At 46.3% G+C, this 25,819-nt stretch overlaps 2 protein-coding genes across 3 annotated transcripts in view; one reads left to right on the forward strand and one right to left on the reverse strand.

Annotated features, from left to right (window-relative positions):
• The window catches only part of PROX1 (prospero homeobox 1), a 321,324-nt gene that overhangs the window by 203,191 nt on the left and 92,314 nt on the right, over nt 1–25,819 (forward strand). The window contains exon 1 of one of the 2 annotated variants that reach the window (XM_081903923.1): nt 25,686–25,802. The exons of the other annotated variant lie outside the window; for it this stretch is intronic. The gene's annotated coding sequence lies outside the window, so the exon portion shown is untranslated. Of the gene's footprint in view, nt 1–25,685; nt 25,803–25,819 lie in introns of those variants that run through there. 2 annotated transcript variants of the gene reach the window in all.
• PTPN14 (protein tyrosine phosphatase non-receptor type 14) overlaps nt 1–25,819 on the reverse strand; it is a 455,032-nt gene that overhangs the window by 61,224 nt on the left and 367,989 nt on the right. The window lies entirely within an intron of this gene.

The following is a 25,819-nucleotide window of genomic DNA, read 5'->3' on the forward strand; positions in this document are numbered from 1 at the left end:
CTAATGGTCAAGGGGTGGTGAGAATCATAGTCCAGCAACATTTTGAGGGGGGCATGTTGGCTACCCCTGGATTAAAGCATCTATACATTAGCAGATAGTGTTTGGTTAGAACCTTCCCTTATCCCAGATTATAGAAACTGGGAGTGGGGGTGGGGAATAGGATCTGCAACAAAACATTGCAGCGTGGAGAGTTTCTGGTCAGCCAGCAGTGCCTCCTCTAGAGTATCCCATTCTATTAGCCCTGACTTTTTTCTGCTATACACACTGGCCATCCCACAGCCACTGAGCACACACACTTCTCGTTTGGCTACTTGGAAGTGGTTAAATTGGCTACTTCTGGTGGTTGAATGCTTTCTGTACTCTTGCAAACCTTGGGTTTCCCTTGATCCATGTGCTATTTTCCTTTTATTTCTCAGTAGCTCCTTTTTGGCTATGATCCTATCAGCACACACCAGAGGGAATAATATATGTAAAAGGAGGGCAGTAGAGTATGTAAAAAAGGAGAGCTGGGGAGATGCAACTGGTGAGCATTTTGAGAAGAAAAAATGGTGATGAAATAGTTAAACAAAGCCGACCTCCCCATTCCAAGGAAGCTCCTTTTCATTCATATATATATATATATTCATCGTGGCTCCTTTAAATGCATTTCAGTGTAAAAGTACAGTTTGCCTCTTATTTAGGCCTGGCTTAATTCTATTATTGGAAAAAAGAAACAAAATGGCCGCTGCAGCAGCAAGGTCCCTTCCAGGACCTGGATTCCTCCTTCACTCAGCCAGTGGAAGTGCGCCCCCTGCTGGCCCATGTGGCTAATCTTAAAGAGACAGGACACATTATATTACACAAGGGATGTACTGTAATTGATTTTAACACAGGAGTAAAATCCTATGCGGCCCACCAAATTGGGCATGGCCAGGTATTGCAAGTTCCTGCTCCCGGTAATAATTGCATAGTCTCTCTCTCTCTCTCTCTCTCTCTCTCTCTCTCTCTCTCTCTCTCTCTCTCTCTCTATATATATATATATATATATATATATATGCAGGTTTTGGTGTCCTCGGGTGTCTTCCCGTGTAAAAGTTGGGGTGTCTAGGCGACGTTTCGACGAGGTCTCACTCGTCATCTTCAGGCTGGTGCTTTCGGCTTCTTGTTACTGGAACAGAGCAGGATCTCAGTGTTTGAGTTCCTATAAATACTGTTGAGGGGGTGTGGTGTATAGCCTCCAATGTTCTGGGCAGAGAGGAAGTTCCCAGGCTAGTGTGCCTTTTCTTCTTTTGTTCCTTAATTACTTGAGGGATATCTTGAGTGATTTCTTGAGTGATATCCTGAGTACCATCACTCAAGATATCCCTCAAGTAATTAAGGAACAAAAGAAGAAAAGGCACACTAGCCTGGGAACTTCCTCTCTGCCCAGAACATTGGAGGCTATACACCACACCCCCTCAACAGTATTTATAGGAACTCAAACACTGAGATCCTGCTCTGTTCCAGTAACAAGAAGCCGAAAGCACCAGCCTGAAGATGACGAGTGAGACCTCGTCGAAACGTCGCCTAGACACCCCAACTTTTACACGGGAAGACACCCGAGGACACCAAAACCTGCATTCCTGTACCCGTGAAAATCTACGAAAGCAAATATATATATATATATATATATATATATATATATATATATATCGAAAAAGTTTGAAGGCAGGACTTCTCTTGCATCCTTTCTGGACATAATTAAAAACTGATAAGAAAGGGAGAGGAAAGTGGAAGCAACTACTTTGCCCCTAAGGCCATATCAGTATAACAATACAGTCCAGTGAGGGAACATCCCCCAATCCCCAACTGACCACATGAGATAAGCTAAAAGGGGGAGGGAGTTTTATTGAGGCCTTGTGAGCTACCAGTGATAAAGAGTGGAATATCTGGTGCAAAAGATGGTGCTGAAAGCATTGTTTGCTGCATCCCCTTCAGCATCAGGCGGACAGGAGCCTTTTATAAACAAGCCTGCTTCAAACTCTACTGCCCTCTGCATCCTGTATTCAAAACAGAAACTTTGTACAAACAAATAAAATAATACCAAACAAAAACAGAGAAGCCTAACAATAAAATTGCTTGTCACTGTATCATACAGTGAAACACCAGGCAGAGAGAACAAAAACTGTAAGTTTGCTTCTTTTTAAAGGTCCCTGGTGAGTTTTACATGCAGCTGCAAAATATTTAGAAAAATATTTAGAGGTAGATGCCTTCTTCTAATCTGAAAGTTTTAAACAGCCTAGAATGCACCCAATTGTCCTATGAATTTCAGTAAAAGGGGTTCGGTAAAAATCTGATGTGTATCACTATAAAAGGAGCAATATATAAGGACATGAGTTATCGATTCTATGTTTCCAGAATCACACGGACATTTACGTTGACAATAGGATTTTTTAATTAATTTTTTTTTTAATGTACCAAATGCAATGTTTTTGAATAGAGAGTGCAGGGAACCATCTGCAGAGGGCAGCTTGCCCTTAACTGTGCAGTGCTCCCCTGTACTGTAATGTGAAACCAGTAAGCCAATGGGGAAGTGATGTGGGAGAGGATAGCAGGCAGAGCCATGGTCTCACTCACCATCCAAGGTGTGAGGGCAATGCCCAGACAGGGATACCTTCATACAGAGAAGGGTCCTCAAAAGCTTCACACTAGTCAATATGAGATGTTGTGGGATATTGTTTTGGTTTCCTCCTCTTTCATTTCTGTGTAATAATAATAATAATAATAATAATTATTTATTTATACCCCTCCCTCCCTGGCCAGGGCCAAGCTAACACCAAATATGAATTACAATCAAACGTAATAGAAAACAACAAACAAACAAACAGTTAATTAAATACAGCTTAAAATTCTATATTTACAGCTTAAAATTTCTCTCATTCTTTCCTCCATCAGCCTCATGGTCCTCAGGTTTTGCAGGCCTGCTCTTCAGAGCAGCCACTTAAGCTGAAAGACGAAGTGCATCACCAATGAACGCGGAGAAAAGATGGATTAGCATACAGTTTTATATATATACTTTTTATTGGTTTTTGCACATGTTTTCCAAACATAACATCCCATCTTATACAATATAACAAACCTTTGGCTATCACAGCCTAGGACTTCTGTCAACCTCGACTAATGGTTTTCTAACTTTCTTTCTGATTTTGCATTTTATTTTAATAGTTATTGCTATAAAATCGAAATCCTAAATAAACTCCTTCTTAGTCCTTTTTCGCAGTAATTCATATAGTTCTCCTTACAAAACTTCTTGCAACCCTACAAGCGATGTCAATTAATTACAATTGTCTTTCAAATATATCATAAATGTCTTCCAATCTTTCAGGAAAGTCTGGTCTTCCTGGTTTTGAATTTTTCCAGTTAATTTTTCCAACTCGGCATAGTCCATCAGTTACATCTGCCACTCTTCTTTTGTTGGTAGTTCTTCTTGTTTCCATCGCTGGGCTAATAGTATTCTTGCTGCAGTTGTAGCATATAAAAACAATTTTTTATCATGCTTGTAAATCTCTGTGCCTACTATACAAAGTAAAAGGGCTTCTGGTTTGTTTGTTTTTTTGCAAATGTATATTTCAACATTTTTAAAATCTCATTATAAATCATTCCCCAGAAATCCTTTACTTTCTTGCATTCCCACCACATATGATAAAAGGTACCTTCTTTTACCTTACATTCCCAGCATTTGTTATTTGTCTTGTACATTTTAGCTAATTTCACTGGTGCTATATACCATCTGTACATCATTTTCATTATATTTCCCTTTAAAGCAGGATTTGCATACAATTTGTATATGCCATTTCACATAAATAGCTGCAAACTGAGAGATAACCGCTGTAATCTAAATAGTAATAGTAATAGATAACCACTGTAATCTAAATAGTAATACAGCTCTTTATGGGTGATGTCAAAGTCTCTGCTCTCCCTTCTTACAGTTCTTTATCTTTAAACCAGGCTTGAACTGGACAGTCTTTCAAATAGAGGACTTCCTTCAAGTAAATAGACCATCCTCTGCCAGGCCTTAACATACAGGACGCTTTGAAATAGAGGACTGTCCTCTGATAGCTCTTCAAGTAAAGGACACCTTCAAATAGAGCCCTGTCCTCTGTTAGTCCTTCAAATAAAGGACTAAACTCTGTCAAGCCTTCGCGTACAGGATGCCTTGAAACAGAGGACTGCTCTCTGAAAGCCCTTCAAACACAGAACTGTCCTCTGACAACCCGGCAAAGAGGCCAAACCTCTGTAAAGTAGCACACATGGCCAGCCCTACTCCTCTGTAGTATCATTGTTTCTCTTTCCGATCACCATAGCCTGGTTGTACAGTGGTACCTCAGGTTAAGTACTTAATTTGTTATGGAGGTCCGTACTTAACCTGAAACTGTTCTTAACCTGAAGCACCACTTTAGCTAATGAGGCCTCCTGCTGCCGCTGCGCCACCAGAGCACAATTTCTGTTCTCATCCTGAAGCAAAGTTCTTAACCCGAAGTACTATTTCTGGGTTAACGGAGTCTGTAACCTGAAGCGTATGTAACCCAAGGTACCACTGTACTGTATTTCTAGACTCCTTCAAGGTACAAATGCAATGTGTGTTTGTGTGTGTGTGTTTTTAAAAAAGAAATGCACACCTAATTTATCTTCCTACACTCCTAGCTCTCCAGATTGGAAGAAAATGCTTCCATTGTGAGCAAGGGGGTGTGAAATGAGACACGTTGCTAAGCCAATGCTTGGAGGGTTGGCGAACCTAACGGCCACCAGTCACCTCAGTCATTCTTTTCCCACGAAGAGCCCGAACCTTTAGGAAAGCAACTTGATGTGTTAAGGAACTATTAATTGGCTGACAGTTAATTATTGACAGATTTGGACGACTTTATCTCTCAATCAAAAGCTGGACCTGGACCAAACAGTAGGCAATTTACAGCCAGGAAAGTCAACCTACCCACGTGCCCCTCTCTCTATTTTTTTAGCCTGAGTTACAAGGCTTCTGTTCCTTTGCCCACCTTCTACTGCAAACCCGCCAACTCTCTCTCACACACTCGCACAGCCTGGTATATTTCTCTGAGGCGGAACCAAGCAGAGTGTCAGACCTTCCGCTGCCATATAGAGCATCCGAACCCTGGCAACAATTGGTGTGTAAAAGGCTCCGTTGCAGGCAATCCCCTCAGATGAAAGGGGGAAACATTACCAAGAAGGGAAAAGAAAGCAAACAGCCAATTCTCTCCGAAGGAGAGTCCCTGATCTCTTGGCAAACTCCAGGCCGCGTCGAGGTGGCTACCCTGCTTAACCCCACTTGGCAAGGAGCAGGAATTACCAAGGGGGGGGATCCATCTGGAGCTGCCTGAGATAAGAGGTGTCCAGTGTTAATAAACAGGCTTCCTCTACACCTCAGCAGGTCCTTCCTTTTCTAAACAGTCCTCCTTTAATGTTGTAAAATGTTTTTTTCCATCCATTCAACAATCACGCCTTTGGTGGTAGAAGAGGAGGAAGGAGGGGGTTTGGACAAGGAGCGGGGAATATTTAAAAAAGCAGTGTGTGAGCCTCATCTGCACTATACATTTAAAGCAGAACTTTAAAACAGTCCTGGTTCCCCACAAATAATCCCGAGAGTTCTCAGGAGACCCCTCTTCCCCTCACAAGGCTACAGATCCCGGAGCCCTTCTTCCCAGGGAACTCTGGGAATTGTAGTTCTGTGAGGGGAACAGGAGTCTCCTAACAACTTTCAGCACCCTTAACAAATGCAGTTCCCAGGATTCTTTGCAGGAAGCCACGACTGTTTCAAGCCCTATCCATATTTAAAGCCACTCAAATAATCCCAGGAACTGTGGTTTGTAAAAGGTGCTGAGAACTGTAGCTCTGTGAAGCGTCCCTTGGCAACTCCCAGCACTCTTAACAAACTATAGTCCCCAAGATTCTTTGGCAGAAGCCATGGCTGTTGAAGTTTTATAAAGGTAAAGGGACCCTTGACCATTAGGTCCAGTTGTGGCCGACTCTGGGGTTGCAGCGCTCATCTCACTTTATTGGCTGAGGGTGCCGGTGCGCAGCTTCCGGGTCATGTGGCCAGCATGACTAAGCAGCATGGCGAACCAGAGCAGCGCACGGAAACACCGTTTACCTTCCCACCGGAGCGGTACCTATTTATCTACTTGCACTTCATGCTTTCGAACTGTTAGGTTGGCAGGAGCTGGGATTGAGCAACGGGAGCTCACCCCATCCCAAGGATTCGAACCGCCAACCTTCTGATCAGCAAGTCCTAGGCTCTGTGGTTTAACCCACAGTGCCACCCGCAATCCTGTTGAACTTTTATAAGAGTGTTTTAACTACTGTATATGGTGTGGACTTGACCCATGTTTCCAAAGCTGGTGTTTGCCTGCTGGTTCTTTCCAAATACATTTCAGTTCTCCTCACCATGCTGGTGTGTGTGACCTCCTCCACCGCCCACCTCAGTTCCCACTGCCACCCAACACCCAGCGAGGCAAGAAAGGAATTCGAGAAGCACTGTCAACCCTTCGTGCAATATGTGGAAGGACGTACATTTCACGTCCCACCAAAGGGACGCAGCATCCAGCTCCGGTTAATGAATGAGCGAGGTGCCCTTGAAGGTTGCATGTGCCCAACCGAAAGGTCAAGGGACATCTTCAAAACAAAATATTGATTAAAGCAAGTTAAATGTTTTGACTCGAAGGAGACACGAAGGATTAAACGGAGAAGGAGAAGCCCGAAATGAAGCTGCCCAGATAAGAAAGGGACAGGAAAGGGGGGAGGAATCCACCCATAGACACAAAGGAAATGGTAGAAAACATATCTGAATCAGCTAGTCATCTACTAACAAGCTGTAAAGATTTCCAATGACAAGTTGTCACATTAGTTTAGTGAAACTGAAGCAACACTTATCCCTTTTCCTGTGCTTAATCTCTCCCTGCGGTCCACAGAAACATGCTACTGCGTTTAATAGGATTAGGAGAGTTCACTTTCCCTTCTCCTGAGCTCCTGCCTCTCTTCAACCGCCTCCCCTCCTGCTTTCCATTGGTAATTGTATTTTCACCAGAGCAGGAGTCTTGAATTAAACTGCCTCCTGATAAGCCCCTCCTCTAATTAATCTGTTTCAAGATGCATGCATCCACCTGTAAATTTCTGGGAGGGGAACAATAAAAAAAACAGATATTTATTTGTAAAAAATAAATAAATACACAACTTTGGGAGCACAGGAGTTTTACAATCAAGACTAGGTTACATGAAAAGTCACCTGCCCCTGTAGAGATCTGGTAGATCACCCAGCAAAATTTCACTCAAGACCCTACAGAATTTCACAGGACGGTAACCTGAAAATTGACATTTTCTGCCATCGCCCACACACTGTGGAATGTCTTTCCCCCTGCCGTACATAAAGCATCATCTATCACTTGCTTTAGATGTCCTGTGAATATATTGTGGTTGTTTTGTTTTTCCCATGAGATTGAACCCTGTTATTTCTCAATTCCTGCTTTTACCTGTTCCTGTTTTTACCTGTTTTATATATATATAATTCTGTTTTACTACTTTTATTATAGTTTTACTGTGTTTACATTATTTTTGTATACTCACTTAGGGATGTGTGTGTGTGTGTGTGTGTGTGTGTGTGTGTCAAGAAATGCTTTTAAATAAAGAAAGATCTATCCACATGTATTTTTTCAACATTAAGGCTGATGATTTGTGCTTGATTCATCGTTTGCCTTTTAACTATATTAAGTACAGTCATACCACATGTTACGTTTGCTTCAGGTTGAACATTTTCAGGTTGCGTCCCACGGTGACCCGGAAGTACCAGAAATGGTTACTTCCGGGTTTTGCCGCTTGTGCATGCACAGATGCACAAAATGACATCACGCGCATGTGCAGAAGTGGCAAATTGCAACCCGTGCACGCACAGACGCAGGTTGTGTTTTGCTCATGTTGCGAACGGGGCTCCGGAATGGATCCCGTTTGCAACCAGAGGTACCACTGTAGTCTGTTAAATTTTAACCAACCGGCACATGACCAGGAAAACATGTCATGTGTGTAAAGTGGTGTATGGTGGCTGGGGCTGATGGGAGTGGTAGTCCCAAATGTCCAGAATGTGCCAGGTAGACAAAGGCTAGCTTATTGCAACATGTGAACCCATGATCTCATAGCTAACTCCTAGGTGCCACTCCATAACTGCTTGGACCCATGTGTATGTGTCAGGGTTTCTGGGAGAGAGGAGGAGATGACAGAGGAGACGGAGAGCGAGTGGGAGGAGGGGCAGAAGGATGAGGAAGAAGATGACGGAATTCTAAGGGAATCCACGAGTCTGAGCAGCGAGTCAGAGGATTCTCAAAAGGGGGTTACCTTAATCAAGCAAAAGGGAGGAGAAGGGAGAAGCGGAGAGGAGCCCAGTGGAAGACAGACGCAGCAAGAGGCGTCTCAGCTGGAACGGAGTAAAGGGGGTGGAGTCGTCAGCCTCTCGGAGGGAGCAGGATTAGGAGAGAACAGAGAGAGGGGGTTGGAGCAAGGTGTTCAGCCGGAAAGGGTGGAGAGCAGAACAAAGGGTGGTGCAGCGGTCTAACGTGACAGACGTACGGCCACAATGCTGAACTGTATGAGAAGCAGAAATCTTCAATAAACTTTTCCTGTAAATAAACTGCAACGGAGTGAGGTCTCTTGTGAGCTGGGACCCATCCTGGGTGGCCGTGACAGTAAGTCCCCTCTCTGAAAGCAAAAAATTTTTTTTTGCGAAGCTCACGAACGGGAGCAGCCATGAGCGCTGAGGAGCAGCTGGTTGCACTGCGGGATCAGGTTACCGCTCTCACATCGGCAGTCATTGCTTCGCAGAAGAAGAATGACGACTTGGAGAAGACGTGCCAGGATTTGCAGGCAAGGTGGGAACACGCGGACAGGGCGGGGGCCCCAGGATCCAGAGCGGAGGGCATTGCGCTTGGACGGCGGGGGGGTGCCCTGGTTCCGCATTTTAATGGCAACTTGCAAGATTATCCCAATTTCAGAGCGGACGTCGTGTATGCACTGCATTTACTCCGTCACGATTTTAAAGATGAGGAGGAGAAAGTGGGGTTCATTGTTTCGCACCTGCATGGGGAGGCCAGGGCTTGGCTACGCAATCTGTGGCGCGAAGATGGACCGGCCCGTCGCAATTCAACTGCGTTCATCAAAGCGATGGATTCTTGTTTTCAATCCTCTGTGGATGTGGACATTGCGCGCCGTCAAATGCACGGGCTGAGGCAGGGGAAAGCGACTGTGCGCCAATACCACTCTAAATTTTTTGCATTGCTCACCGCCTTAGATTGGCCAAAGGACAGTAAACCGGTCAGAGATCTTTTTTGGGAGGGATTGAGCCCCCCCATCAAGGATGAGATCGCTAGGGGGGACAGACCCCAGACCCTAGAAGACGTGGTGCAACGGGCTTTAGCTATTGGAATTCGACATGAGGGACGTCCGTGGCACGAGGAGGACGGGCCCCAAGCGCGTGCGCAAGCGAGGACTCTCCCTTTTGTGCACAGGGATTTCAGCCGTGCGCACCCCTCGCCAATGGGGAAGGACAGCGAGGAGCCAATGGAGATTGGTGGTGCTAGGGCTCAGAAGCCATCCCAGAGCCCTGTCCCTGGTGCAGCCAAAGCGAAGCCTCCTAGAGGAACCAGGAAGTGTTACATCTGTGACAGTGCGCACCATATGGCGAAAGAGTGCCCCCAGAGGCTCCAGAAGCACACTGCGGCACTGGCAACTGTGACAGCAGAGGTGCAACCAGGGGAGCGACTTCAGGGAAACGACAGTGCCTGGCTGGAAGCAGAGCTCCTGGGGCTCAGCCAGGCGGATCTGTAGACAAGCCCCCAGCATCGCCGCAGAGCGTGGACCCTTTGCCTCCCAAACCGGCAGTTCTGCTCACAGCAACACTCCAGCTGCCTGATGGGAGACTCCTCGAGGTTCCAATAACGATCGATTCGGGAAGCAACGCCGACTTCGTGGGACTGCAGTTCGTTAAGCAGCACAACATAGCGCTCCTGCCTGCAACGACGCCTCTGAACGTGGTCACGGTAGACGGCAGGAAGTTGCTGGGAGGGCAAGTGGTGCAGCAAACCCCTCCCATGCTGATGCAGATTGGCAACCATCGAGAACTTATTAGTTTCAATGTCACCCACTTATCGGACACGCCCATCGTGTTAGGCATGAGTTGGCTGGAGAGGCACAGTCCCGCGGTTGCGTGGTATCAGCGGCAGATCACCTTTTGTTCATCGTATTGTGCTCAGCATTGCTTTCAGACCGATCAGGGAGGAGAAGCCGAGCAGCAGTTGCATCTGGGTATGGTGCAAACAGTGCCTCACAAGTACCAGGACTTCTTGGAGGTTTTCTGTGAGAAGGAAGCTGACAAGTTGCCGCCTCACAGACCTTACGACTGCGCGATTGATTTAGTGCCAGGGGCGCAACTGCCTGCTGCCAAGCTGTACTCCATGTCGGAGGACGAAATGCAAGAGCTTCGGGAGTTCATAGACCATAACCTCAAGCGCGGTTTCATCCAGGAATCTAAAGCAGCGGGAGGCAGCCCTGTTTTCTTTGTGAAGAAGAAAGACACGCCCCAAAAAAGGCTTATAGTGGATTACAGGTTCATAAACAGCTTGACTAAGCCCAAAGCTTTCCCCATGCCCAAGATTGACGACCTTTTAGCGACCGTCAGGAGGGGCAAGATTTTCACCAAGCTGGACCTACGTGGAGCTTACAATCTCATCCGCATCCGGAAAGGAGATGAGTGGAAGACCGCCATGTTCACCCCTCTGGGCACATACGAATACAGAGTCATGCCTTTCGGCCTCCAAAATGGCAGCCACGTTTTTCAAGCATTTATGCACCACGTGCTAGCAGGTCTCCTCTACAAAAAGTGTGTCTGCTTTCTCGACGATATCCTGATTTTCTCGGAATCGCCGGAGGATCACGATAAGGACGTGAGGGAGGTCCTGCAGAGGCTGAAGGAACACAGGCTGTACGCCAAGTTGGAAAAATGCCAGTTTGATGTCAGAGAGGTTGATTTCCTTGGCTACAAGTTGTCCGACGAGGGACTGGCCATGGACAGGGCTAAGGTTCAAGCGCTGTTGGACTGGAAAAGCCCTCGAAATCGGAAAGAGGTCCAGAGGTTCATCGGCTTTGCCAATTTTTACCGCAAGTTTATTAAAGGCTTTGCGAACGCGACGGCGGCTATCACTGACACCCTCAGTTCCAAGAAGAAGAAGTTCGTCTGGACCGAACAAGCGGAGCGGTCCTTCCGGACGCTTAAGGGTCTTTTCGCCTCCGAAGAGCAGCTGCTCCACGTGAATCCCGGCAGACCCATGCGGGTAGAGACCGATGCGTCAGACAGAGCGGTTGGGGCCGTTCTTTTGCAAGAGGATTCACAAGGCAACTGGAGACCGGGTGCGTTCTACTCCCGGAAGCTCAGCAAGACGGAGCGCAATTATACCATATGGGACAGGGAGTTGTTGGCCATTCATGCAGCTTTCAAAGCGTGGCGACACTTCTTGATAGGAGCCAAGCACACGGTGCAGGTCCGCACGGATCACAAGAACTTAGAGTATTGGCGGACGGCTAAGTTGCAGACCCAGCGACACATGCGCTGGGCGGAGTTCTTCGCGGACTTCGACTTCAAAATAGAATACATCCCAGGAGACTCCAATGTTATTGCAGACGCGCTGTCCCGAAAGCCGCAATACTTGGAGGAAGCAGCTCCAATCGCAGCAAAGCACATTTTCGCACCGCAGGCGTGGACGTGCGCTACCATCGCAGTCGACCTGGACGCGGTGCGACGCGCGTTGCAAAGGGATCAGTTTGCACAGTCTAAGATGAAGGAACTACGCGGAGGGTCGCGAGACAACGATGAGTTTCAATTGCAAGATGGACTTTTGACTCGTAAGGGTGCCCTTTACGTGCCCACCGACGAGCTTCGAGCCAAGGTTCTGCAACAATTGCATGACGCCCCTAGTGCAGGCCATTTCGGCAAAGAGAAGACGATGGAGTTGGTGGCTAGAGACTTTTGGTGGCCCCAGATGAGAGGAGAGGTAGCGGACTACGTCGCCAGGTGTGATATCTGCCAGAGGTCCAAACCAGTGCACCAGAAGCAGGCGGGATTGCTAGAACCGCTGGAGACACCGCAGCAACCGTGGGAGAGGGTAGCGTTGGACTTTGTTACAGACCTGCCCAGCTCCAGAGGTAAGACGGCGGTGTTAGTGGTGGTGGACTTGTTCACCAAGATGGCGCACTTCATCCCTTGTGCCAAGGTGGCGACGGCAGAACAGACCGCAAAGCTCTTCATCGATCACGTCTTCAGAGTGCATGGACTTCCGCAGTCCGTCTTGTCCGACAGGGGGCGCCAGTTTGTTTCCACTTTCTGGCGAAAGCTTCTGGGCATCTTGCACGTCAAAATCAACCTGACATCGGCGAGGCATCCACAAACCAACGGTCAAGCGGAGAGGGTCAACGCGATCATGCAGCAGTACCTGCGGTGCTACGCCAACCAGCGACCTGCGGCGTGGGTGGACTATCTGCCGATGGCTGAATTCGCCTACAACAACACGAAACACGCATCCACCGGGGTGACGCCTTTCTTCGCGAACAATGGCCGTCATCCCAGGACCTTCCCGAGATTTGCGGCACCAGGAGGGGGGGGGCCTCAAGATGCCGACCAGTTTGCAGCGGAGTTGCAAGAGGTGCACGAGGAGCTGCGGAGACATTTGGAGCTGGCAAAACAGGCGTATAAGGTGCAGGCCGATAAGCACAGGAGGGCGGGAGAGGACATCCAGGTTGGGGACTGGGTGTGGTTAGCAGCCCACGCGATGCCGGCCAGGTCATTGGCCAAGAAGAAGTTAGGACACAGGCAGCTAGGGCCATATCAAGTTGAGGCTAAGATCAATCCGGTGGCTTTTCGTCTAGCCCTTCCGGAGGGTTCCAGGGTGCACCCGGTCTTTCATAGGTCGGTGCTCACTCCCTACAAAACCCCACACAGGTTTCAAGAGTCAGGAGCACCCCCAGAGCCACGTAGGAGGGCGCCTGAGAGGGGGGAATCGCCAAGACCAGAACCTCTTAACGAGGTCACAGAGATACTGGACTCGAGATGGGGGGAGGAGGGAGTTGAATATTTTCTCGCCAGGGAAGGCACTCCGGCCTCTGCCAATAGCTGGGTGCCGGGTTACGCGTTGGACGAACCCCTGTTGAAGGAGGAGTTCCATGCACTTTTTCCGCACAAGCCCATGCCCGAGGAGTATTTTGATGATTGGCTTTTCACGCCCACTTTGTCGGACAGCACGTTCGAGGGTTTCTCCTCGCCCGAGGGCCATACGCCCGAAACAAGCCCGACCAGGGATCCGAGACTGGGGGGGGAGGAGACAGGCCCTTGTTGGTGGGTGGATCAGCCAAGGGAGGCATGGAGTCAGAGATGGATGGTAGGTCCTTGGCAGGCAGCGCCAGGAGAAACAGTGATGGAGGAAGAGACTGTGATGTCTTTGGGTGGGGAACCCGAGTTCGAACACACATATACGGAGCTGCCAGAGGAGAACGTTGAAGTGGACAACCTGTATCCTGAACCGACCCCGGAAGAACCACGTTTTCCTCAACCTGCACCCGGCGAGCGGGAGGGGGGAAGGGGGGGCTTCGAGGGGGGGATGGATGTCAGGGTTTCTGGGAGAGAGGAGGAGATGACAGAGGAGACGGAGAGCGAGTGGGAGGAGGGGCAGAAGGATGAGGAAGAAGATGACGGAATTCTAAGGGAATCCACGAGTCTGAGCAGCGAGTCAGAGGATTCTCAAAAGGGGGTTACCTTAATCAAGCAAAAGGGAGGAGAAGGGAGAAGCGGAGAGGAGCCCAGTGGAAGACAGACGCAGCAAGAGGCGTCTCAGCTGGAACGGAGTAAAGGGGGTGGAGTCGTCAGCCTCTCGGAGGGAGCAGGATTAGGAGAGAACAGAGAGAGGGGGTTGGAGCAAGGTGTTCAGCCGGAAAGGGTGGAGAGCAGAACAAAGGGTGGTGCAGCGGTCTAACGTGACAGACGTACGGCCACAATGCTGAACTGTATGAGAAGCAGAAATCTTCAATAAACTTTTCCTGTAAATAAACTGCAACGGAGTGAGGTCTCTTGTGAGCTGGGACCCATCCTGGGTGGCCGTGACAGTATGGATTACTCATGGCTTGCATTCACACACACAGCTCAACCCAGAATTATTGATCATCAGCCACTCAAGAAATCCAGGGAATGATGGCGATACCAAACTTAACTGTGTGATCTGAGGCTATAGGTTATCTTCCTTTGTAGGTGGTGAGCTTTCATGCGGCTACTGAATCAATCCTTTGCGTCCACCTCATGGCAACCCAACCTTATCTTGCCCAGGGCAACCCAAAGCGACTTACAACCAACCAACCAACCAAACAAACAAACAATAAATGCCAGATAGATACATTAAAACCAAGAGGAAAGAAAAATACATTAAAGGCATCCCACCCACTTCTAAAAGACCACAAATAATTAAAGGCCAAAGGCCTAGTTAAAGAAGAAAGTTTTTGCCTAAATACATGTAATAAAGGCACCAAGCGAGGCTCCCTGAGGAGAACATTCATAAGGTTGCCAAATTTCAAAAAGTAAAAACCAGAACACCCAAAAAGTTGTTGAACTTTTTTTCCTAGAAAACCACCGAAATTATTGAGCTTGTCAAACAACCCCAGAAAAACCCGTTCTCATGTCTCAGCCTCCAGGCTTCTCACAGAAAAGAGATACACAAAGAAGGGCGTCAGATTATGACCACAGGGTCCAAGTCAGTTCATACAGGGAATTCACAGTCCTGGAGGTGTTGCAGTCCTGAGCCATTTAAGGCTTTATAGGCCAAACCAGCACTTTGAATTAGGGCACAGAAACTAATTGGCAGCCAGTGCGGTGAGACCAAGCTTGGTGTGTATGCTCAAACCAATGTCTATTACCATTGCGGAAGAAGACAGCCATTTTGCTACCACATTGCCTCTTGCTCCCTTTTGCCTGCTTCCCCTCTCTTTCCCTCCAATGAGAAACAAGGCCAGACACAGGATAGCATTTGATTCAAGAGGCCTCCTTTCTAAGTGGCAGGCAGGCTTCCATTATACCTCACCGGTTTGCCCTCCTAGGTGTGTGACATCATACTAGGTTCATAAGGAAAGGGTTAACTAATCGTAAAATGACTAACCAATGGGAACCCAAGGGAAGGAGTTAGAGTTAGAGTTAGGGGGGTTGAGAAGTTAGTCTGGAGTTAGAGAAGAGACGGAGAGGATAAGCCTGTGGGTTGGGCTAGTCTGATGTGAGAATGTGAGAGAATCTGTTAAAAGGAGTCAGTCAAATAATTGAGATAACCAGTCAGAAGGTATTAGGAAGGTATAGGCCGGTAAAGAAACTAAAGTTATGAAACTGACAAGAATATTATCTGAGATACCATAAACTTGTTAATGCTTATAAAATACAGGGGTACCTCGGGTTACATACGCTTCAGGTTACATACTCCGCTAACCCAGAAATAGTACCTCGGGTTAAAAACTTTGCTTCAGGATGAGAACAGAAATTGGGTGGCGGCGGCGCAGCAGCAGCAGGGGGAGGCCCCATTAGCTAAAGTGGTGCTTCAGGTTAAGAACAGTTTCAGGTTAAGAATGGACCTGCGGAACGAATTAAGTATGTAACCAGAGGTACCACTGTAAACCTGTTTATTTGGTTCAATTTTAATAACTGTCTGGACTCAGTGTGTACCCGAGAGTAATGGGTTGGTGGCAGCAGGGAAGTGAGCACAGTGGTAGCACAGGGATCAATAGACCGTCAAACATCTGGTGACCCTGTTCTCTGGGACACCGGTTCTCTGTGATGGCCGTGTCCAGGCCACCTCTTCTGTGCTCAGACATTGCAGTGGTGGTGATGGAGGGGCATTGCTGCAGAGAGGTCGCTCCCAGTCCATTGCAAAAGCATGGCAATCTCAAAGCTTCTCCAGAGTGTCCTTGAAAGGCTGGGCGGCTGAGCAGGGGTAGTAGCCACACAAGGAAGGAATTCAAGTGTCTCTCAGCTGCTCAAGCTTCCACGTACACTTCGGCACCCTCATACCTCAGCCCCTGTTAGCACTCCAAGAATAAGAGGAGACAAAACATGTCATCTCTATGCAGTCTGAGTAGGTGTTTTGAGACGGAACTTCTCTTTGGCTCCCTGGCTGCAGTTGCGTTGCAGCGGTCTATTTTTCAAGGATCCAGACCCCAAGGGTAAGGCTGGGTGATTCTGCCAATTTTGCTTTTCTTTCAGTTTCTCATTTCCCCAATGTTAAATTCAGCTCACCTCATTAGTTTGAGGGGTAGAGGTGGGGAATTCAGATCCCCGTGAAAATTCATCAGCGTTTTAGCACCAATTTCTCATACACATTTTGATAATAATAATAATAATAATAATAATAATAATAATAATAATAATAATTTATACCCCGCCCATCTGGTTGGGTTTCCCCAGCTACTCTGGTGGCTTCCAACAAAATATTAAAATAGAATAATTCATCAAATATTAAAAACTTCCCTAAACATGCAAAATTGCATGGTATGCAATTTTCTCCAATATAATCCATTTCTGCATGCTCTTTTCATGAACATATGTGTGTATATGCACATTTTACCCAACTGTATGTATTTCTGTACACGTGACTTGGCTGGAGAACTGACTTGCAGAATTCATTTCAAATGGCAGCTGTGTTTCTGTTTACACGGTGTTTCATAATTTGCGAATTGGGTCAGTTCGCCTTTAAATGCGAACTGGATCAAATTTCTCCCCCATACCTTCGGCAGGGAAGCATTTGTGTTAATGGTAATGAATAACATCTACCTGAGCAACATAACTATTCATTAGAATGTTATGATATACCATTTCCCACCTGTTTTAACACAGGCTTCGGGGGACAATGAATCTGGAATAAGCTTATGTTCCTGTCTATTTGCAGAAATAGGCCTCTCATTCTTAAAACAAACAAATAAATAAAGTGTCCTGGATTTTGCTTCAGGATACTTACATACAGGATGGCGAACCCTCAGTTCAGAGAGGTCTAATCCAGTTCCCCCTAAGCATTTTTTTCTGCACCCCTCCCCATGAGTCAACCAATTTTGGTAGCAATGACAAAAATTAAAGTAACATTACATATACACATAGTACTGTGTTGCGTAGAGCAATCCACTTGCATCTTGGTCATCAGATTGCTCATTTGATGAGCAGAGAGGGTGTGATAACCCTCTTCTCTGTTGATCGGCATAGATCAGCTGAGAAGGGGGCGACTCTCTGTCTGAGGGTGGGCCTGCCTCTGCATATGTGTTTGTGTGTGTGTATGTGTTTGTGCACACATGCATGCATGAGTATCTGCAAAATGAGGCCTGCTTCATAAGCCACCATAGGCTAAAAGAGTGACAGTCCAGAAAGTTGGAGTCAGTTGAGTGACACCATATTGTCCTGCAGTGACCGTGCAGTGTGGCACTTTCTGGATATACTGGTGCTTGTGTTTACTTCTGATTCAGCCTGTGAAGTCAAGAAACTGGACAAGTCTGAGCTGGACAGCTGCAAATCCATCATCCTATGAAGACAATTGATTGCCATAAAAACCAAAGAGGTCCAAAAAGGAAAAGAGGTGGGGAGGTTAACATTTTTTCTTTGGTCTGTTTTTGCAATCAGAATTGGCTCTGGCCCACTCACAAGTGGTGTTGTTGTTGTTAGTTGTTGGTTTTTATATTAAATTTATATAGCCACTTGATTTCTCACAAAATGATTGGGTTGAATACAACCTGCACATTTTGTCTCCTAACTTTTCCTCCTATGAAGGATAAAGGAATGGGGGAAGAAGTTGATTTAGTCGACTTTGCCTGTCATTGACGGGCTGTTCTTTGCTCCGGCTCCACCTAGTGGTGGCCTCCCGGTCTTCTTCCCTACCAGTTCCAACACACGCTAAGAAGTACCGCCGGGTGGGTTTCAGGTTATGAGGTCCCACGGGGTTCCATCTTATCCCTCATGCTTTTCAAACATCTTCATGAAACTGCTGAAAGAGATTATTCAGAGACTTGGGGTGAATTGCCATTAGTACACTCAATATGCCAGCAAGTTTGGAAAACTCAGCAGTGGCCAGAAGATTGGAGAAGATCAGTCTACATCCCAATCCCAAAGAAGGGCAGTGCCAAAGAATGCTCCAACTACCGCACAATTGCATTCATTTCACACGCTAGCAAGGTTATGCTTAAAATTCTACAAGGAAGGCTCAAGCAGTATGTGGACCGAGAACTCCCAGAAGTGCAAGCTGGATTTAGAAGAGGCAGAGGAACCAGAGACCAAATTGCAAACATGCGCTGGATTATGGAGAAAGCTAGAGAGTTCCAGAAAGACATCTACTTCTGCTTCATTGACTATGCAAAAGCCTTTGACTGTGTCGACCACGGCAAACTATGGCAAGTTCTTAAAGAAATGGGAGTGCCAGATCACCTCATCTGTCTCCTGAGAAATCTCTATGTGGGACAAGAAGCTACAGTTAGAACTGGATATGGAACAACTGATTGGTTCAAAATTGGGAAAGGAGTACGACAAGGCTGTATTTTGTCTCTCTGCTTATTTAACTTATATGCAGAATTTATCATGCGAAAGGCTGGGCTGGATGAATCCCTAGCTGGAATTAAGATTGCCGGAAGAAATATCAACAACCTCAGATATGCAGATGACACAACCTTGATGGCAGAAAGTGAGGAGGAATTAAAGAACCTTTTAATGAGGGTGAAAGAGGAGAGCGCAAAATATGGTCTGAAGCTCAACATCAAAAAAAACGAAGATCATGGCCACTAGTCCCATCACCTCCTGGCAAATAGAAGGGGAAGAAATGGAGGTAGTGAGAGATTTTACTTTCTTGGGCTCAATGATCACTGCAGATGGTGACAGCAGCCACGAAATTAAAAGACGCCTGCTTCTTGGGAGAAGGGCAATGACAGGCCTAGACAGCATCTTGAGAAGTAGAGACATCACCTTGACAACAAAGGTCCGTATAGTTAAAGCTATGGTTTTCCCAGTAGTGATGTATGGAAGTGAGAGCTGGACCATAAAGAAGGCTGATCGCCGAAGAATTGATGCTTTTGAATTATGGTGCTGGAGGAGACTCTTGAGAGTCCCATGGACTGCAAGAAGATCAAACCTCTCCATACTGAAGGAAATCAACCCTGAGTGCTCACTGGAAGGACAGATCCTGAAGCTGAGGCTCCAATATTTTGGCCACCTCATGAGAAGAGAAGACTCCCTGGAGAAGACCCTGATGTTGGGAAAGATGGAGGGCACAAGGAGAAGGGGACGGCAGAGGACGAGATGGTTGGATAATGTTTTCGAGGTTACCAGCATGAGTTTGACCAAACTGCGGGAGGCAGTGGAGGACAGAGGTGCCTGGCGTTCTCTGGTCCATGGGGTCACGAAGAGTCGGACACGACTAAACGACTAAACAACAACAACACACTGATGATGCCCAGTTCTCAATTTCCTCAGATTCGAGTCAGAAAGAGGAAGTTCTGATGAGTAATGGACTGTATAACGGCCAATAACCTGAAGCTCAGTTCAGAAAAGGTGGTGATTCTGGGTGCCCGAGCAGGAAATATTAAATATATAATAATTAATATTTTTATTTCTGGTGTATTTTATTAATTTTATATGTAAGCAGCCCCAAGAGTTTTAGCTGTATGTGTGTGCATTTAATTTAGAAGATCTAAAGTCTTAGAACTATGTTGGTTCCCCCAGAACTTTGGAAAATTTACAAAGAATTTGATTATTTATTCTATGGAACTCGAGTGAGTTATGCTAAAGCCCTTCAAATGACTTACCTTCAAATAATTTTATTGAAGTTACTGATACTACTCTAGAAGAAAGAAATATGACACTTGCAGGCTGAACCCATTCTGGGTGACACTCTAAACAAACTTACCTTGTTTAAACCTTTACTTTCAAAAAGGTTGGAAACCAACAGTGGCTTCAGGACCCGAAAACCTTGCCCAGGTATCCTAGCATGCTGCTCAGTAGTTGCCCATTGCACAAAGTTATTTTAAATCATTTATTCAATGAGCTGGCAGCTTGCCATTCCTAAACAGCATCTTTCTGTACCATGTGAAACCCAATTGGCAGGGAAATTCAGTGTGTGGCGGACAACTGCGTACGTACTGTACCTGCTGCAATTCTTTTCAAGAAGTAATGTGGGATTCAATACAGCACAACCTTGCTTTAAATCCTTTATTTTAGAAGGCAATCTCTCAACTGAATCATGGCAAGCTTGGGGAAAGCCTAGGCAGACAGACAGGTAGATACTTTCAGACCGTTGCTAGATTGGGGTGGACTTCAGTAGGTAAAGATAAAGGGACCCTGACAGTTAAGTCCAGTCACGAATGACTCTGGGGTTGCAGCGCTCATCTCGCTTTACAGGCCAAGGGACCGGCGTTTGTCTGCTTCTGTGAACAGTTTTTCTGGCTCATGTGGCCAGCATGACTAAGCCGCTTCTGGCGAACCAGAGCAGCACATGGAAACGCCGTTTACCTTCCTGCCAGAGTGGTACCTATTTATCTACTTGCACTGTGTGCTTTCGAACTGCTAGGACGAGAGCAGCTGGGGCCGAGCAATGGGAGCTCACCCTGTCGCGTGGCCTCAGACTGCCAATCTTCCGATCGGCAAGCCCAAGAGGCTCAGTGGTTTGAACCACAGCACCACCCGTGTCCCATAACATACCTGCAATTTCAGGTTGTTTGATTGAAGTTCATTTGGCACTCTTGCACAACAACCCCGCCCCCAAAATCAGACTTTTTCAGTAAGAAATGTAACCGGGAAATGCACTGTAAAGTGTAAGCTATCAATTGCTTGATAACAATGTTGTATAACCTCACCTGAAACTAGTCTGAATGAATACACAAGAAAAAGCTGGCATCGTCTAACCTCCCCACAAACTTTGTGCAGAGAGATCAATATCTGGAAATGACAATGGAGAGATAGAGAGACCGAGTCCACCAGACCCAAGTTTAAATCTGTTGTAAAGAGGCATTTCAATAATGGCTTCTGGGAAAGAACATCTGCTACCACAGAATATTCAGCAATACCATATTTGCCTCTATCTAACATGATGAAGAGAACAGAAGACTTGGCCAAATGATGCGCAACAGAGTGCCAGTCAATACCCATAACCGTTACATTTCTCCGGAGAATCTACCTTTCTATGAATGACAGCCTTCAGATTGTGTTGTGCTGCCTTGCTACAGCAGACAAAGCAGATCCCCTCCGATTCTATTAGGAAATCAGGTCTCTCCTCCACCCTCAGAAAAATCAGGGTCAGCGGGTGGAGGGAGAGAGAAGTGTGTGGGATTAAATCCGATCGAGAAGCTGAGTCCTGCTACTTATGTTATTAATATGGCACAAATCACACTAGAAATATCTCCACAGAGAGCTTTTGTAAGGCAGGGAGCAGGTATACCAGTAAAAGATGTTTGGGTCACAAGTCAATTGCACCCCATATTTAAGTGCCTTGGGCTCCTATTGAGGATCACAGTAAAGGTATGTTTGTGAAATCTTAGATTTACTTCCTGGACGCACCAGCAAAAGAACCGATCTGTACTCTTTCTTCTTCCTCCCTCTCCTCCTCTTCTTCTTTGACATGAGATAATCAGAAAGTAGAATGGAAGATTAAGAAGTCTCTTGAGGGAAGATTGACATTCTTCTTTTCAAATGTGGGGGAAGGGGACAAGCATAGGGTAGCCACTAGCACATTGCCCCCCCCCAGGAAATAAATAGGCAAAACAGAGAGCAGAAGAGGGTGCCAAATTATATTTCAGTACAAATTCAGTGCAGTTCATCATAATGGGAAGAGTGTGTCCAGGTGACTTGTGTGTCTTTTCAGTCTGCTGTCCAGTGCTGTCTGCAGATGGACAATTGATTTCAAGTCATATTTGAGAAGCCAACTTAGAGGGATTATTGTTCTGGGTTTTCCTGTTTGTAACTGGTTGTTATTGCTTTATTGTTGTTTTGGCCATTTTGACCAGCATGCGTTCCGAGGTGATTGTCCTAAAGAGTAGTATACAAGCTTTTTAAATAATAATAAAAGAATAAGAATCTCAAGACCCCTGCTCTTCCTTCTTGGGGTTCATTGACTTTAAACTAGACTTGGCCCAGACTGCTCATCAGTGGTAGATGGGAACCCCTCTTCAGTCAAGCAAAGCTAAAACGTTGCAGCCCTCAATATTTCAAAGTTTTTCCTGTTTCAGACTTGTTAGTTCATAGAATCATAAAATTGCAGAGTTGGAAGGTTACCCCAAGGACCATCTCGTCCAACCTCCTGCAATGCAGGAATATGCAGCTGTCCCATATGGGGATTGAACCTGCAACCTTGGTATTCACAGCACTATGCTCCAACCAACTGTGCTATCCAGTCATTCTCCTTTTGGTTCAATTCCCAGATGTGCCCATTCTCCTAGAGCAGCGGTTCTCAACCTGTGGGTCCCCAGATGTTGTTGGACTATGACTCCTATCATCCCTGAGCTCTGGCCTCGCTAGCTAGGGGTGATGGAAGTTGTAGTTCAACAACATCTGGGGACCCACAGGTTGAGAAAGGCTGTCCTATAGGGACCATACACAGGAACACAAGACAAGCCATGCTGGATTAGGCCAATGGCCATCTACTCCAGCCTTCTGTTCTCACAGTGGCCTGTGCAACAGCACTCAGCCCACGTGATTCCCAGCAATGGGTATTCATTCAGAGGCATAGGGCCTCTGACAGTGAAGGTAGGACATAGTCATCATGTCTAGTAGTAGCTTTGAGGGAAACTCGATGCTAGAGCACGTTTTTCCCCCTACAGAAATTAGACTCAATCTTTAGCATCTCCAGTTAAAAGGATTAGGGTACCAGAGGATATGAAGGACCACTGCCTGAGACCCTGGATAGCTGTTTCCAGGTATTTACTACATGGGCAGTCTGACTTGACATGTGGAAGCTTCCTACGTTCCTTATAATTGCCATAGAGAAGCCAAAGAGCCAAAGGTCCAAAGATTACCCTCATGCTTCTCTATCAGAACTCTCCTCAACCTGCACTACCTCCCCAACCACACCTGCTCTCCCCAGACCACATCTTTCTCTCTATCTCTCACCAACCCCTCTCTGAAAATGCAAATGGTGTATGACCACCCCCATGCCACACATGTCCTCATGGGACTCTTCACTAGGCAGAAAAGAAAACTGAAGTAATTCATTCACAGAACATTAGAAAGCGAAAGCTGGTCTCAGGTACCAACAGAGAGTAAGCTATTTGCAATGTTCTCCCTAAGCTGTATATCCACAACAAAGCCTTAAATTAGTGTAATAGTCATTCTTTCTGCGCCAACCGAAAGGCTTGTGGCAAACCGTAGTTCTGAAAAGGCGTTAGCAGCAACCCCAATGAGAAATTTCTTCACACCTATACAAAAATCTAGTTCCTTGGATTCTTTGGGGGAAATCACAACAGCAAAATTGGTTTACAGGTAAAATGCTATTGGTAAAATCTCTACTAGTTTATGTGTTAGCCTGCTGGGCAGCACCAATATCTAGTCAGCTTAGTGCCTTTCATATACAGTACAGTAAAATTGTGAACTTTTAACAACTTCCAAGGTAAGCATCATTTAAAGTTCCTCTACAGGTAGTTTTCCTTTTAGGAAGTCTTTTTTTATTTTAATTCTTCCTTATTCCAGGTGATAATGAAACATGAGAAATAATTTCAATAGAGAAATCAAGATCGGCTTTATTATTCCAATCCCAAAAGCTTTTCCAGATATGAGCTCTGAGGTTCACCATCAGTTTCAGGGTTGTAGCATAACTATTTCCACCATCAGTCAGATGGAATAATGAACTAGATGCAGATCAGGTTCAAGTGTTTTTAACAAATTACATTGCATGCAGAAGTTTGCAAATCATAGATTTGAGAGGTGGTTTTTTTTTAAAAAAATCCTTAGGATGCAGCACTTCTGTCCCAGTTCCCAGGCAATATTATTAGAAATAGTATCTATTCATTTCCTGGCCTTTTCCACAGAAGATCCATTTTTTCTATTTTTTTTTTTTAAGGCATTGCTTTTTCTGTATGTAGATAGACCTTTTCTTTTAGTAAAATAAACCGAGATCATTGAGTGTCCTTAATGCCACACAAACGCTTGGTGGGCCATCATCCCTCTCAGGAAGCTTCTCCCCCCCCCCAAAAAAAATTGAATTTCTCCAAAAAGAAAAAGATCACGAAGCTGATGAAACAGGAGCAGAAGGGAGATGGATAAGGATGGGCCAAGTGCAGAACTCTTCAGAATACACGGTGTCCTTCTGGGATTCACTCTTTATCGGCTTGAGTGAAATGACTAGATTCTCTCTAAGCAACATCATCTCTCCATGTGGTTGCCACCATCTGTTAATGTCTTGATTTTTGGAAAGTTTGGTTGCCTGAGGCGAAGCCAGTACTGGCGATATCTTGGGTACCAGTCAATTGTGAATTGCTGTTGCATTGTCATGCTCAAAAATATTCTTCTCTTTCCACATAGACGACCCCACCCAAAGGGCAATGTGTGGCAGGGGGACAAGACCTAGGTTCAAACTGCACTTCAACCAAGGATGTTCTTTGCAATTTATCCCTTGGCCCACCCTCCTTCCTCTCCCCACCCAGCACAGCTCCTACACAGCAGGCAGAAATCCAACAAATCCAGCCCAAAGTAAAGAATTTCCTAGCAAAGATAGAAAAAAGCTGCACCTGTTGAATGCCAAACAATCATCCCCTGCCATGGGACTGAGGGGGAGAGGTGGTCACTCCAGCATGACCTTGGGCAACTCATTCTTTCTCAGTTTTCCCCATCTGTAAAATGGGCAATACTAATAAACTTAAGTTTGTTGAAGGATCATGCGATAATTATCACTGGGGACCAGATAATGTCCAGAACGATGACTGTGGGGTGTGGGACATCTTTTCCCCTGTTGTTTAAAAAGGAACAATTGCTACAGAAGTAGAAATGTTGCAGTTTTGTCCCATAGGAATGAGAAGTGGGCAACTGCGTCCGGAAGACAAGTGGAGAATTTGCACGGATTTATGCTGTTGTTTTTTAAGTGTGCGCGCGTGGGTATCTTATTTACCGTCTATTCTAAGTTATTGTGGTTTTATTCGATGGGGAAACGACAGGAGTTTGGGGGTGGGGTGGGGGGTCCGAGGAGAAGCAGCGCAAAATTTTGGTGCGCGGCGCGCAGCGCGGAGGAGCCGAACTTGGCTCGGGAGAAGCGCTCGTTTTATTTCTGTTTAGACTGGAGCCGTCGGTTAAACAAACAGCGCACTTCAGAGGGGTCACAGCAAAGCAGCCGGGTTCCCGTCAGGGAATTCCTCCTCGCAGCTGCCGCTTTTGCATCGCTTCGCCGCGTGGTCTCCATAATTCCGCCGAGGGGGCGAGGGATGCCGCGAGCCGGTCCTCGGTGGGGCAACCGTCGAGTTTGAGGCAGGGGTGGAGGGAGAGAAAAAGAGGGGGAAAGGAAAATAAACTCTGACAGGCTGCGCGTTAAACCAGGACTGATCGCTTCTCAGTTTGACACAAAGGCCATCAAGCAGCCGCGGGAGTTGGCGCTGACTTTTATGTTGTTTTACAAATAGGATATCTTTTAAAAAAAAATTAAACCATCGAGGGTGGGGGTGGCGAGGGGAGACAAAGGCAGCACCTCGAAGCCGTCGCAAGTTATAAAACCGGCGAGGCGCTCATGGGGTCTCCATTACCTGGAGCCACAAGTCCAGGAGGAACTCGAGAGCCAAAGGTAAGGGAATTTTTATT

The sequence above is a fragment of the Podarcis melisellensis genome, assembly GCF_964234715.1.
Source record: "Podarcis melisellensis genome assembly, chromosome: 3".
Lineage (NCBI taxonomy): Eukaryota > Metazoa > Chordata > Lepidosauria > Squamata > Lacertidae > Podarcis > Podarcis melisellensis.